This window comes from Squalius cephalus (genome assembly GCF_949319135.1).
Source record: "Squalius cephalus genome assembly, chromosome: 2".
Taxonomy (NCBI): domain Eukaryota; kingdom Metazoa; phylum Chordata; class Actinopteri; order Cypriniformes; family Leuciscidae; genus Squalius; species Squalius cephalus.
Genome location: NC_137123.1, coordinates 49,682,236 through 49,697,217, shown reverse-complemented (window position 1 = coordinate 49,697,217; position 14,982 = coordinate 49,682,236).

Genomic DNA, 14,982 nt, shown 5'->3' with positions numbered 1-14,982 from the left:
CCAAGGAGAGCAGTTCCCTGAAAGAGTTTACACAAGTTGAGCTGCGTCTTTTTAAAGATGTCACTCTGCTTGTGTGTTTCTGGATGCGGTCGTTACCTGGGATCGCGGGATGGCCAGGATCGCTGCCTCATGTGTCTGGTCAATGAACACACTGAGGCTGCGTTTATGGATGAGTCATGAGTCATGTACCCATTGTGGGAAGATGACCATCTCAGAGCTGCGGTCGAGACTATCGTTCCTACAAAGGGGCGGAGTCCCTGCGCCTCTGCCGCGATCTAACCCTCCTCAGAAGGTCACTTCAGGCAGTAGTGTGGGTGACCTGAGGATCACGGTGAGCATGCTTTCTTTGGGGAACCAACGCCCTTGGAACCGTTATCCCTCCAGCGCTCCGCAGCCAGTAGAGCCGCTGAGAAAACGTGTTGGACCATCCACGAGGTGCGTACCAAACGCATCTTTTGGCACTCCCCCCGATGACCAGATTTCGATCGCTGCATCGGAGGGTGAATCAGACTTCTCCAGGCATGAAGATTTGGCTGAGTTGCCTCCTTCGGGAACGGAAGTGTTGCCCGAGTCAGACCCGGAGATGATGGCTATGCTTTCCCTGGCCGCCAACAGGATTGGGCTCGTGTGGAACCTTCCACCATGTCCCGAGCCCTTGAGGCTGGATGATTGGTTTTTCGGGGTGGCTCGTGCTGGTTCTCAGCCACCCACCCCGGTTCCTTTCTTCCTGGAGGTGCATGAGGAGCTCACTGGTTCATGGACGGCATCTTTTACTGCCAGAAACTGTTCCAGTGGCTCCTCCTCCCAGCTAAGGGTTAAACGCACATCCCTCCAGTGGAATGGGCCATTGCTATGCAACTGTGCCCTAACTCCACCTGGTGGGGGAGCTGTGTCTCCCTTCCAGGGCCTGTAAGCACTCGTCAGACTTAACCGGCAAGGCTTACCAGGCCTGTGGGGAATCCGCCTCTGCCTTACACGCTATGACGTTGGTGCAGGCCAAGGCACTGAGGGACCTGCACAAGGGTGGTCATGATCCCCAAGTTCTGCAAGAACTTCATGCCATCTCTGGCTGTGTCTAGCAGACATGAGGGAGACCGACAAAATCCAGACCCAGACCCGGCCTCTTCGGCGACTCCGTCGAGAACTTACCTACTGTACAGAAGGTACATCAAACACATCCTGCCTCGGCAGTCAGCTGCTGCTTCCACCCATCCGCCGCCCACAGCACCTCAGTCTGCTCCTGCATCTGCCCTTGCTCTCACACCGCAGCAGCAGCCTCCACCTAAGCGGCACAGAAGAGCCAGCCGCAGGCAGACCGCCCAGCACCCCGCCAAGAGGGGCGGCAAAGCCAAAGGCAAGAGGCCCTAGGATGGGCGACCCAGAGATGGAGGGGACTGCTCTTCAGAAGATGGTTACTGCACCACTCCCTCCCCCGGAAGAGGGCTGGGTGGAAAATCTTGTGTTACTTTTTGTTTGTGTTCTGTACCCAGATTTTCAATAAAAGAGCATTTTCTTTCATCTCTGGGTCCGAAGAGGTTCTAGGTGATTTCCCCCTAGAGGTACTTAACACCATCGCATCGGCACGGGCACCGTCTACAAGATGTGCATACGCCTTGAAATGGAACCTGTTCATCGAGTGGTGTTCCTCTCACCGAGAGGACCCCTGAAGATGTTTGATAGGGTCCGTGCTTTCCTTCTTGCAGCACGCCCTCCACCCTCAAAATACATGCTGCCGCTATTTCAGCATATCACGACCACACAGATGGCAAATCAGTGGGGAAGCACAACCTGGTCGTCAGGTTCCTTAGGGGGGCGAGACAGTTAAATTCTCCTCGACCCCCCTCCATACCCTCTTGGGACCTTTCCCTGGTGTTTTGAGCACTTCAGGATGCTCCCTTTGAGACTTTACAGTCAGCAGACTTAAAGCTCAGGCAGGCAGGATGGTGTGAACCTGGCGTGAACAGTCTCTGGCTGGGCAAGCATGACGGGAACAGTCTCTGGCTGGCCAGGCAGGACGGGAACAGTCTGTGGCTGGGCAGGCAGGACGGGAACAGTCTCTGGCTGGGCAGGCACGACGTGAACAGTCTCTGGCTGGGCAGACACGACGTGAACAGTCTCTGGCTGGGCAGACACGACGTGAACAGTGTCTGGCTGGGCAGGCACGACGTGAACAGTCTCTGGCTGGGCAGGCACGACGTGAACAGTCTCTGGCTGGGCAGACATGACGTGAACAGTCTCTGGCTGGGCAGACACGACGTGAACAGTCTCTGGCTGGGCAGGCACGTCGTGAACAGTCTCTGGCTGGGCAGACACGACGTGAACAGTCTCTGGCTGGGCAGGCACTACGTGAACAGTCTCTGGCTGGGCAGACACGACGTGAACAGTGTCTGGCTCGGCAGGCACTACGTGAACAGTCTCTGGCTCGGAAGGCATGACGTGAAGACACTCAGGCTCGGCAGGACTGACGTGAAGACCCTCAGGCTCGGGAGGACTGACGAGAAGTGACTCAGGCTCGGCAGCGGCCTCTGGCGTGAATGCACTGGCGAGCGGTGTGAGCACTGGAGTTGCCAACATTAGAGTGGGCATGATGTGAACTGGCTCAGGTTTAGAGGATACTGTGAGCTTGCAGGGCTCCTCATCCGCAAAGCCCACAGTAAATGACGAGCCGCTCAATAAAATGGCACAGTCAATGTATTGAGCCAGAGTGTAGTGAGGGGTATTGCCAGGCATGCAGTAATAAATACAATCATCCAGTCCATGGCGAAACATGTCCTTCAGGACATCGTCACTAAAGTCCATCCCCTGACAAAGCCCACAAAACTCCTCCACGTAATCCTCCATAGGGCGGCTACCTTGGCTGAGGAGGAAGAGATAAATTGCTGGGTCCATGTTGGTCGAGTATTCTGTAACAAATGAAGTCCACTCACTGAAGGCAAGTAGTAGTGAGAACCCAAATGCAACTTATTCCAAAACGTGATCAAACATAAAACAAAGGCATGAAGAGGCATAGAACTCAAAACAAGAACATAAACTTTCATGATGTAACAAGAAACATTCAATACTCGACAAAGACACAGGGCAAACATGAGGGCTAAATACACAAAAGACTAATGACAAGACAAGGGACACCTGTGAACAATTAAACAATGACCCAATGACATGACACAACAGACAAGGAAACACATGGCAGGATCACATGACTAGAGCAGGGGATCACATGACAGACAAGGAACAAGAAACAAAACCCACAACGTGACAAATACAGTGATATAAAAGACCAAACGCACACCTTATTGGGGATGTAGGCTATACTAGATATAGGAACAGGCAAGCGGACTCAGAATATGAACGTAACGTGCAAAGTTTCACGCTAAGCGATTCCCAGTGAAAAACTGGCATAAAGTTGGCTTGACACTGACAGAGTGTCTGGCCACCAGGTGAGTGATAAATTGCACTGCTAAGAAGGAGGGATGCCTGTCACACACACATATACACACACAGTGTCTTGGCAGCTGATGTGTAAACACCTTAGTATAGAGACATCACTTCAAGGTCACCTGTGCCAGCTAATCAGGCGTGGATGTGTGTGACCTGAAAATCACATTCATTGTGTGGATCAGGCATTAATTACCACAAGGCTTAATAAATGTACTAAATAATGTCTTACTAAAAATGTAAAAATGCAGAAAGGTTTGTGTGATGGTTAGTTTTAGGGGTTGAGGGATAGAAAATATCATTATCTCAATATGAAAAAATATGTTAATGGAAAGTGTGTGTGTTGACTAAAAAGTTTTGGCTTATGCATGCAGAAACATGTCATTATTTAAATATAACATTTATCATGTTATATTAACTTACTTTAAGCAAGCCTAAAGTGTACCCAGAAAATATTATTTAAAAGGGATAAAGGGTGAGTAAATGATGACAGAATTTTCATTTTGGGGTGAACTATTTAAGTTACACTACCTAAACATAAATTTTTGTCATAAATTCAAGAAAAATCAAAGTCAAATTGCATAATAAATATATGGTTAAAAGATTTATTTGCATTAATTTGTGGTCATATGGACATAGTTATTGGTATATATTCACTGTGTGAGAAAGATACAACTGACAATTTGATACTAGATTACAAAAGACTACTAAAGATTGACTACTAGATACAAAAGATTAACTGACTGGTGTCTAGGCCTGTCGCAGTCATCAATATATTGACTTATTGCACAATATTATGTAGGCCTACATGACCTCAATAATTTTTTGTTAATGCATTATACACTCACCTAAAGGATTATTAGGAACACCATACTAATACTGTGTTTGAACCCTTTCGCCTTCAGAACTGCCTTAATTCTACGTGGCATTGATTCAACAAGGTGCTGAAAGCATTCTTTAGAAATGTTGGCCCATATTGATAGGATAGCATCTTGCAGTTGATGGAGATTTGTGGGATGCACATCCAGGGCACGAAGCTCCCGTTCCACCACATCCCAAAGATGCTCTATTGGGTTGAGATCTGGTGACTGTGGGGGCCATTTTAGTACAGTGAACTCATTGTCATGTTCAAGAAACCAATTTGAAATGATTCGAGCTTTGTGACATGGTGCATTATACTGCTGGAAGTAGCCATCAGAGGATGGGTACACGGTGGTCATAAAGGGATGGACATGGTCAGAAACAATGCTCAGGTAGGCCGTGGCATTTAAACAATGCCCAATTGGCACTAAGGGGCCTAAAGTGTGCCAAGAAAACATCCCCCACACCATTACACCACCACCACCAGCCTGCACAGTGGTAACAAGGCATGATGGATCCATGTTCTCATTCTGTTTACTCCAAATTCTGACTCTACCATCTGAATATCTCAACAGAAATCGAGACTCATCAGACCAGGCAACATTTTTCCAGTCTTCAACTGTCCAATTTTGGTGAGCTCGTGCAAATTGTAGCCTCTTTTTCCTATTTGTAGTGGAGATGAGTGGTACCCGGTGGGGTCTTCTGCTGTTGTAGCCTATCCGCCTCAAGGATGTGCGTGTTGTGGCTTCACAAATGCTCTGCTGCATACCTCGGTTGTAACGAGTGGTTATTTCAGTCAAAGTTGCTCTTCTATCAGCTTGAATCAGTCGGCCCATTCTCCTCTGACCTCTAGCATCAACAAGGCATTTTCGCCCACAGGACTGCCACATACTGGATTTTTTTCCCTTTTCACACCATTCTTTGTAAACCCTAGAAATGGTTGTGCGTGAAAATCCCAGTAACTGAGCAGATTGTGAAATACTCAGACCGGCCCGTCTGGCACCAACAACCATGCCACGCTCAAAATTGCTTAAATCACCTTTCTTTCCCATTCTGACATTCAGTTTGGAGTTCAGGAGATTGTCTTGACCAGGACCACACCACTAAATGCATTGAAGCAACTGCCATGTGATTGGTTGATTAGATAATTGCATTAATGAGAAATTGAACAGGTGTTCCTAATAATCCTTTAGGTGAGTGTATATCTGCCATTATGTTTACATGATAATGAATGTAGCCAACATTTTGCCGATCATGCTGTCATCTTGTCTTTTCTCCATGTCAGAGGCAAATACGGGGCCTGGGAAGTTCCTTCATACACAGAGCGGTCATCAACAGATGAAAAAAATGCCTCATTTGAAGTGTTACCGTGTTTTCCTGACAACTACAGACAGTTTGGAAGAATAAGTCCAAATGCACTACTTCAAAGTGTCAATCCACTGTTCCGGTGCAAATATAAACGTCACAGTGCAAAATGGTGAGCACTAACAGCTAGTGTTAAGGCCGTTTCACACGGGACGCAGCAGTTGTGAGTGTATAGTTCATTTTCCGTATTTTCACAGAGATCGCGTTTTTTGCATTCCACTGCAGCACTGTTTTTCCACTGTTTTGTAAACGGACATTATTGACCATTGCGCTCACACCTTTTACAGCATCTCATGCATAACGCGGTGTCATAATCACGTGGCACTCAAGTTAAATGAAGTTCAACTTAAAAAAAAAATACCCCTCTAGAAAAATTGTTTTAGCAGTAGATACTGCCTGTTGAGGCATTAATGCATCTGTGCCTTTGTTCATACGGACATCTAACTGCTAATTAGGGTTTGTGTTTTCAGCAATATAGTATGCACGCTTACTTTACAGTGAAAAGAAGGTCAGGGAAAAATCTGTGAATGGAAAATCTCCACAAGTGCCTTTTGTGCATTTGCAAGTCTTTTTTTTCCCTACTTGTAGATTTGCACTCAAAATATTTATTTACTATTTATTCAAGTTTTTTTTTTTTAGGATATTTTTTGACACTTCATTTCCATGATCTAAAGAATTAAAAGGTTGTTGTCATTTGAAAGTGTGTAGGCCTACTTGCATTATTATGCTGTTATATTATGATTATATATTTAATGGCATAAAATGGTCTTGTGACAATAATTTCGTTTATCGCAATTATTTCTGGGACAATATATCGCACAACAAAAAGTAGTTATCGTGACAGGCCTATAATGGTGTCCTCAGTTAAACTCTATTCTCTGTCTTCTTAGTACAGCACAATAAATAAAGAATGATGTCCCATTTCAGATCATCTCAGATAAAGCTTCTCAGGTAAATCTCTCTCTGTTCTTTCTCGTCTCTTCGTCTAGCTGTCGCTCATTGTGTCACTGATGAGGCTGAAGTGTAAATAGAGACAGGGAGCGAGGAGATGTGACGGCAGTGTTCGTGTGTTAAACTCAATAGCGTCGTATCAGATAACGCACTGCACTTCCTTTCCTGTTCCTTCACATCAGAAGATCAGAGACAACAGAGGTGTATGTGTGTGAAAGTCGCCCCCTCTAAACCAGGCGAGCAATTGAATGCTTTGAATTGCATTCTAAAACAAATATGCTTGCAAAGTTTATGACAAATCTCTTTCACAAACTCTAAGGGTGGAGAATATGTTCACCTTATATGGAAATGAAGTGTGTGTGTGTGTGTGTGTGTGTGTGTGTGTGTGTGTGTGTGTGTGTGTGTGTGTGTGTACATAGTTACTTTAGGGACAAAAATGTTCAAAAACATCAACATTTATAATGTACAAAGATGAAAAGTAAAGACTTCTGAATGAATTTTGTTTTGGTCAGAGTTGGAGTGTGGGTGAAATCTCTGTGGGAGTTCAAAACAAGCTCTTTAGCTCCATAGTGCGCAAAACTACTTCATGCAACTGAGTGAGTGTCAGACTTATTTAACGTTTCCGTGGGTGAGAGAGTGACAGAGAGAGAGAGAGAGAGAGAGAGAGTAATATTAATAATAATTGAGGGTTTTTGCAGTTCTTGGATGTAGAGAAAGTTCAAAGGCAACAATCACTCACCATTCACTCAAACTGACGTGATCTACGTGACAGGCTCTGCCAAATCTCTCCCTCACACACACACACAGAGAAGTTAAAATAATCTCATTGCAGGTTGGTTCAGCTGTTTATTAAAACGAAACGCTGAATATTTATTTAACCCTCCACACATGCTCCTTATACACATACATATACACGTATAAGTAAACATAATTATCCATGGAAATGTTTTTCATATGTTTAGTCATTTGTTATCTTTCTGTATAACATGTTTGTCTATACAGTGGTCCCAAAATGTGTGTGGACACTTTTGGACACAAAGTCAGACTTTCAAATATATGAATTCCTTTACAGAGATAAAGTGGCATCTGAAAGCCAGTGATGCAAAAGCTTTTCATTTTAGCAGTTGGGTCAATGACATGATGCTAATTTATTTGATCCTATTCAATAATTTATTCAAAAATAAATTAAACCAACAATTCATGCATACAAAGACTGGAATACACCTCATATAAGAAGATATTTTTTATTTTTTGCTGTTCTGATATTATAATGAAGAAAAAGAAAGAAAACCCTAAGTACTTTGGCCTAATGTTTTATTATTATTTATTAGAAAACAATGTTTTAACAAAACTCTTATTACCGTTTGAAAAACCTTTTAGCCAAATTAGAGTCATGTGGTGTGACTAAAAAAGTAATGTGATGCAACCAATATGCAAAAACGAAGAGCCCAATTTGCAGATATTTATGAATGAATAATTCCTGATATTAGTGTAAAAAACAACAACAAAAAAAATTTCATTAAATTAAAGGAAAAAATTAGAAAGCCTGCATGATATCCAAACCATTTTAAAGAATATTTAAGAAAAAATGTGAAAAAACAGACAAAGAGCTCAGTGCATGTTTTCGATTATGAATAGTTTTGTTCTTAGAAGTTTGTCTCTGTTTGGTACAAAGTGTTAGACTACGTCAAATCTACTGTATATGAAACCTAAATGAACACAATGCAATAACTTGGCATATGTGTTTTAAAATAGATAAAACTTAAAATGTGTTTTAAGATTTTTTTCAATTTTCTTTATCGTGGACACTTATTGACCCAGTTACCTTTAACTATGGTCAGTGTTTGACAATAAGAAATTAAAGAAGACAATCATATATTTTATAATTAAGTGTCCAAATACATTTTGGGCCCAATGTAAATGTGTGCTTTCTTTCTACTATATAACTAGTGGTGTGCATTCATATCAGATGACTCCCAGTCACTAAAGAAACAAAACTGAGCTATCTATTGCTTTGTTCATTTAATTTTGTTTCTTTGTTCCCTGTAAACATGAGTTTTCTCCAAAAAGAAGTCCACCACCACTTTATGCCAATTGCATTCACCTCTTATCTAATAATGTAGTGTGTGTGTGTGTGTGTGTGTGTGTGTGTGTGTGTGTGTGTGTGTGTGTGTGTGTGTGTGTGTGTCTGTGAAGGGCATGAGATGCTGAGGATGTTTAGGATTGGACCGTCTCCTTTGATCAGCGTTTCACAAAATTGCCAAGGGCTGCCTACAAACTCCACCATTCTCTCTTTTCCTGACACAGATAGACATGCACGCAATAGAGTGACAGAGAGAGAAAGGGACGAAAAAGCAATAAAGCGAGGTAAATGAACAACGTTGCTAGGTTTATTTGTAGCATCATGTTTGATATGATAGGTACAGTGCATCATAGACACAATGTTCTCCCCAGTGTGTGAATCCAACGATTTGCAATGTGTGCTAGACACAAAAGCCTGACGTAGGATATTTCAGTCTCATGTGTGGCAGCAACTTCTCCCAGATCTCATCAAACCGATTTGAAAACAGCTTTGAGTGTATAATAGATAGGGCGAGGGTGAAGAGGCGCCTCAGTTACTGTTAAAATTGGAAAAGGATGGCTCAGCACAATAGCACATGCAAGAACCTTTATTTTGTGCTTCCCAAAAATAGGGATAATCATGTAAAAATATGGAAAAGTGAGTCTCTTTTGCCTGTTTTGAGCACACTTAGGCACTGTAAATATCATTGCATTAGTGTGCTATTGTGTTATTTTGCTTGAGTTACTAAGTAATTTAAAGGGGTGGTTGATTATGATTTCACTTTTCTAACTTAAGTTAGTGTGTTGTTTTAGCATAAACAACATCTGCAAAGTTACACAACTGAAAGTTTAAAGCAAAGGGAGATATTTGCTTTTGAAGAAATCGTTTTTTAAGGACTACAACAAACGGCTGGTAGGGACTACACAACATTCCTTCCGGGTTAGTGACATCACTAACCCTAAAATTTACATAAACCCTGCCCCCGGGAACATGCAGTCCATGTTAAGAGGAAGAGTTGCTGTAGTAGAGCACATTTGTGAGTCTGCTCAAGCTGTCACATCCGTCTCTTCACATGCAATACAGTACGTAACACAAATGCAATAGCATGTCACTCTGTACACATCTTACAACAGTTCCCACACAAGCGATTTTATAGATTATCATGACAGAATATGCTAATCAAAGACTTGAAGATAGTTAACTCCACATCAGCAACATAAATTCATCAACTAACCACTCAGAAATGTCCTGTTGCATTCTACATGTTGTCACTCCTTCTTGAGTCTCTCAATCATTGTTCGACTCCAGTTTAAACATAAATGGCATAAAAGGCAGAACTGTTTCTGACATTTTAGTGCTTGTCTGCATGAGGTAATCGGAGCTGCTAACACACACAAGCTCTTGAAGCTCCGCCCTCTGTGCCAGGAGCAGTAGCTCATTTGCATTTAAAGGACACACACTTAAACAACGCGCTTTTGCTTAGCCTCAAAAAGGGAGAATTTTAACATGCTGTAAATAATGATCTGTGGGGTATTTTGAGCTAAAACATCACATCTCTGGGGACATCAGAGACTTATTTTGCATCTTGTAAAAAGGGGCATTATACCACCCCTTTAAAAAAATGAATTGTTTAACATGCATCTTGAGGGAGGTGCCACAGCTCTTCTATGGATTTATAATGTCTCCAATGCTCCTGTCTCTTCATGTAATCTCAGACGTACTCAATAATGGCGAGATCAGATTAGAGGTCTGCATTACCGCGGGACTCCCACAGGATAAGACTCCCACAGGACTCGACGCAACTTGTGGTGCAGGACAAGTTTTGTATTGCTGAGTGCGGGTACATGAGATTGAGAATATACAAAATATATAAATATTATACAAAAATACAAAATATACAAATACATAAATTTAAATACATAAATATCTAAAAATTAGGGCAGACCAAAGATTTTCCTAGTTGACCGGTAGTCATTTTTTTAGTTGATCAGGCGTATTTTTATGATGTTAAATGCTTAAAATATATACGGGGGAAGGGCATCAGAAAATGGTTTGAGTTTCAGGGCTGAGAAAGAATATTATATGTAACATTGCTAACATTGTTCTACGTTACAGAGAAATACTAAACCATAATAATGAGCCTTTAAAATAGAAATCAAGCACTCAAGCTCTTGCATAAAGCTTGCTGCAGTACACCAGCAAAAGTAATGATGATGAAAATGTCGGACAGAAAGAAGACTGTCTGAACAGTTCAATAATTTATAAATAAACTAGTGTTTTCTGAGTCAGTGTCTGCTGCAAAGATGAAGTTGATGACTCTGACACATCATCTCCGCAGTATAGAGAATGTGAATCTACGCCACGCCGCATTGCATGCTGGGACAGCGCCTCCATCTTAAGTGGATTGCCCTCTACTACTGATACTGAAATTAATACCAGTACCTGCAGCTTTTGTTTTGTTTTTGCCTTTAAATTGCGTTTAAATAGTGGCACACTAAAGCAAAGTATAACCGTCTTAAAACAAATGTTTCTGTGAAGCATCTAATACCTAAGACTTTGGCACAGTACTTTATGTTTGTGTGGCACTCACTTTTTTGTACATATTTAGATCACTTAAACACTGTAAATAAACATCATTACATCGTGCTGTTTTGCTGAGCAAACTTTTCCAATTTTAAGAACCACTGAAGCAGGGGTTGTGCTAAGGGTCAGGCCTGAGACAGATTTGTGCTCTTCAGTCAGCAGACACATCAAATCAGTGCGGTCTCATTAACTATCAGCTACAGCAAATATATCAGCTAATCTGACTCAGCTTTATTTAAGATGCTGTCCCTCTCAAACACCCTATCTCTGTGTCTCACTTTCACCCTGTCTGTCACTGTCTTTCACCTATTGATTCAATGTCAGTTCAATTAAGTTTTATTAGAATGATTATTTACTTACTGTATTGCCTCATTGCAATGCTAAATTTTATATAACACGATAAACAAAAATAAATAACTTAATTACATGTTTCTTCGGCTATGAGTTGCAAACATATATTTTGTAGCTAGCATTTCTGTGGTATTGTCCCTTCCAAATTCATAGGGGAGTTTTTCCTGTTTAGGTTTATTAAGTCTTATTAAGTCTGAAACAAATAATGGACTATTTCAAATTAATGAAAAAAGGACTCTCTACTAGTGTACAGTATTTGAGCAGCAGTGTCGCTGTTTGAAAGTTTGTCGGACCAACACAACCAGACACAGCAACAAATGTTTAGCCAATCAGCACTAGGGAGCGTATGACGGTGGAAGAGAAAGAACGAATAAGAGGGAGAGTTTAAGAAAGACTGTAGAAAGAGAGATAGCTGAGAGACATTACAAAAGAGAAAAGCTCATATGAATATCACTGGAAAATTAAGGGTTATGATCAGGAAAGAGCTTTAGGACCCGCGTTAATACTGTTGTGTATGTACAGTGTGTTCATTTTTTTGTGCTTCCTTGTCATTCATTCATCATCTTCACTTTATTTTTCATGAAGCATTATTCTGTTGCGCTTCTGCTACAATAAATAGACATCCACTCTTGCATTGCTTGTGTAACGGAGGCCAGCTAGTGAGAGTTGTGCAGGCTGATGACTGCTAGAGAATGCAGTGTTTACTGTTTAGCGTCATTGTTAGTGCAGGTTCGAGAACGACTCGGAGCAGGGCGGTTAGGATTAGACAGTGATTTGGAGGCGGAGCAATGAAGAGAGGGGTGTGTTTGTTTGGGTTGATTTCAAATATCAACAATGTTCAGCAACAACTTTGAGAAATAACATACTGCATCTTTAATATCATTTTTACAATAAAACTATATTAATTTTCTTATTTATTATTTTAAATTCTAAATGTGGTCTATATACTGAGATGTAACTGGAGTCAAATTGATGAATATTGCATATTTTAATTCAAGTTTATGTGCAAGTATCTTCAAAAGATGTGAATTTAAGAGGAAATTTTTATTATCTCTATGTTTATAGATTTATAATTAATACAGCCTAAGTCAAACTAAATTAAATAAATAACTTTGTCATCATTCACTCACCTTCTTTCATTCTAAACCTGTATGCATTTCTTTCTTCTGTGGAACATAAAAGATGTTTTGAAAAATGCTTTAGCACTGCTTTTGCTGTGTTAATATATTAAAAAGCTATATATATTCATTCATTGTCACTGTAATTAATAGGGGTGTAACGATACATCGATATGGATCGATGCATCGATATAACGTCTAACGATACGATGCATCGATTCCACACTTAAAATATCGATATGCACCTTTATTTTGACACTTTCCACATTATCACGACACGTAACATCCTTCCGCTAAAGCGCACATTTTCGTTTACTCACCAACCGCCTGCCGGTGTGTAACGTTAATCTCCTCATCTGAAAAAGACGCCTGACAAGACTGACTAAACCCTAAACAAGTTTTTTTTTTTTTTTTCACAAAAGCCGGTATTGTCCGCTGTCAAGGCATCGCGAGTTCATGTTTTACAGTAGAAACAGACAAGCACTCGCACCCTTGTTGGTGAACACAACACGAGAAGTCCGTTTTAGCGACTTAGCGCGCAATATTCAGGTCAGATGTCACTTTGAAAAGACGCGCGCTGGCTAAGAGGAGTTTCGTCAAAGCTGACTAAAAGTGATCGAGGATGGATCATTTCAATGAACTCGTGATATCTTCTTCAGGGCGTAAAAGGAAAATAAAACCTGAAACATTTTCACGGAACCTTACTAAAGCAGCTCGTTTAGGGAACGGAATGGTGAGGGAAAAGCTCTCTGTACTGAGTGTACGTACGTTAATCACAACAACAAAGTTTGTCAGGCATATGTCAGCTGAGGAGATTAACGTTATGAAGATTAACCGAGTGTTGTATTATTTATCATAACAATTACTTGGTTGTGTTTGACTCAGAAAGATGAAATGTGAATGTATCTGCTCTGCTCTGCTAAAAAAACAACAAAAAAAACATATTAAAGCATACTTTCAATTAACTTTAATTTTGTAATTTACCTTTATTTTTTAAGTTATTATTATTAATCAAAACAACCCAGCTGCAGTTTGATTGATATTACTTGGAATGCACAATAATAATAAAAAACATGATTTATGAGTACTTGCAAATAACCACTTCTGTTATAAATGTCCCAATTGGGAGAGGGTGTGCAATTTTCAAAGAGTTTAATTAAACGTTCATGTTATATATTTTGGTTGCATTTGTGAGTTAATAAAAACGTAACTGGTTGTGTGAACATTATATCTAAATATCGATTAATCGATCGATATAGCCCTGAATTGATTTGAATCGAATCGTATCGTGGAATTTTTTGAAGTATCGAAAAATATCGGATCGCTGGCTGAGAGAATCGATATCGTATCGTATCGTCATGAACTGTCCGATTTACACCCCTAGTAATTAACATAATTAATTATTGTTTAATTAACCCCTTTAGAATGTTTTGACTAGATACTTAGCAAGGTATTGTCAAGTTGTTTACCACGGGCTTTATTTTACTCATAAATTGAAAAACCCTTTTATAAAACCTCATATGAAAATTTCGAAGGAACCTGTAGTGAATTAAGACTTCCTGGTTCTGACGTCATCCCTGCACCACTCTATTCATGTGCTTTGGACAGTCACAAAAAAAATGTGTAGCACTCACACTGATCCACGTCTACCTAGGAATACAACGCCTATCACTGTATACATATATGAGCTCCTTCAGTATTATCAGCAGCCATCGCGTTTCTCAGGAGCTAATTACCCTCCTCCATCCCCAGCTCCTCCTCTCGTCAGTCAGGATTTGGCATTCTGATTGCCCATTGAATCAAAATAAATTCTCGAAATATGTTGTACTTTAAAATCTTGAATTAATGATATCTGCAACACATTCATGTTGGTTCTGTTCTGTTCACCCTGGGTTATTGCTGCTCTCCCTGCTCTTATCCATGCTAGGCTGCATGGATGCACAGGGAGTTCTTGCCCAGAACAAAACCATACTGCTAATCATAACTGTATGCTAATTGTCAATCGTATTTGACGCTAGTGGTCCTGACAGTACTACAGCTTTTATGTAAACATATTGTGTGAGGCGATCATCCAGTAAATAAGCAAGTAAGTACGTTTACCCAAAATTTAGGAATGCACAAAGTGAAATGACAGTTTAAGAATAACCAGGATTAATTGTTAACCCCTGTAAATTATGAGCAATGTTTTTTTTTTTTTTTTTGGAAAGACACTACGATGAGTAAATTACAATATTTTTTTTGTGTGAAATATGTCTT